Source organism: Mastomys coucha, unplaced genomic scaffold (assembly GCF_008632895.1).
Source record: "Mastomys coucha isolate ucsf_1 unplaced genomic scaffold, UCSF_Mcou_1 pScaffold15, whole genome shotgun sequence".
NCBI lineage: Eukaryota > Metazoa > Chordata > Mammalia > Rodentia > Muridae > Mastomys > Mastomys coucha.
Window position 1 is genome coordinate 23314202 of NW_022196897.1, and position 1198 is coordinate 23315399.

The 1198-nt window shown below is 39.0% G+C and overlaps 2 protein-coding genes across 13 annotated transcripts in view; both read right to left on the bottom strand.

Moving 5' to 3' along the window:
* Nucleotides 1-1198, bottom strand: part of Glt6d1 (glycosyltransferase 6 domain containing 1) — a 19811-nt gene that overhangs the window by 12662 nt on the left and 5951 nt on the right. Inside the window, exon 1 of one of the 4 annotated variants that reach the window (XM_031369990.1) lies at nucleotides 771-862. The exons of 2 other annotated variants lie outside the window; for them this stretch is intronic. The gene's annotated coding sequence lies outside the window, so the exon portion shown is untranslated. Of the gene's footprint in view, nucleotides 1-770; nucleotides 863-1198 lie in introns of those variants that run through there. One more of the 4 variants, XM_031369989.1, reaches the window with a different exon arrangement.
* The window catches only part of LOC116090063 (N-acetyllactosaminide alpha-1,3-galactosyltransferase-like), a 28810-nt gene that overhangs the window by 2815 nt on the left and 24797 nt on the right, over nucleotides 1-1198 (bottom strand). The gene's annotated exons all lie outside the window — the stretch shown is intronic.

The window sequence follows — 1198 nt, forward strand, 5'->3', positions numbered from 1 at the left end:
GAGGAGGAGGAGGAGGAGGAGGTTCTCTGTGAGTTCAAGGCCAGTCTGGTGGTGTATACGAGCTCCAAGACAGCCAGGACTATATAGAGAAGAGACAGAGAGACCGAGAAGTTTAAGATATTTGATTTTATTTTTAGTATTAATCAATTGAAAATTTTGAAACATGAAGTAAAGAAAATATTTGAGTAAAATTTCATCTCTTTCTTTTTGCCTCTTTCTAATGTATCCCCTCAAACTTTTAAGGTAACAAATGTGGCTTACATTTCTATTGGAAAATTCTGCAAATAATACCATACCAGGTTGTAGTTGGACATAACCTCCATGTCCCAAGAGCAATGTGAAATGTTCACTATTTAAATTCAAGATACTTTGGAACAAAGCTTGAGTAAGACTGGCTTGTATATCCAGGTTATTTCCTGTCCATGTGACCTTAATGACCTTATTCTCAAAAGTCAAGAACACCTTGCTAGCTGGGCAGTGGTGGCACACGCCTTTAATCCCAGCACTTGGGAGGCAGAGGCAGGTGGATCTCTGAGTTCAAGGCCAGCCTGCCTCTGGCCTTGTGAGTTCCAGGATGGCAAGGGCTACACAGAGAAACCCTGTCTCAAAAAAACAAAAACAAAAAACAAAAAAACAAAAAAAAGAACACCTTGCTATATCACTCATTGTTTTGAATAATAGTTTTTAAGTCAAAGTTTGGGGCTGATAACTATGATTTTTATCATAATAATCCAAAAGTATATACACCTCTTTCTTATGAGTTACCTTACCTTTAGTTTTGATAATGTAAAGAGGAATGGCAGGGAAAGAAAACACCAGCTCAAGGATTGCGTGGTATCCTTCTGTTGCCGTAGTTTTCTCTCCTGGTAATGTCACTGAATTCTTTTGATAATGGAAACCTTAGAAGCTGCTGCCATGGTGACACCTGAGGTAACACCTTGTTCTATGGCTGCCAAAAATTTGTCTAATCTGAAAACCTTTACAAGGTTTTTTAAAATCTGATTTGAGTTTCCTTTGTTTTTCTTATCTTTTCTCCATAATGTTTTAATTGATTATTTGGGAATTTCACATCATGTATCCCATCACACTTATTTTCCAGCCCTCTCAGGTCCACCCTCTACCCTTGTGACCTCCCCACCAAAAAGGAGGAGGAGGAGGAAAGGGAGGAGGAAGAGGAGGAGGAAGAGGAAGAAAAGGA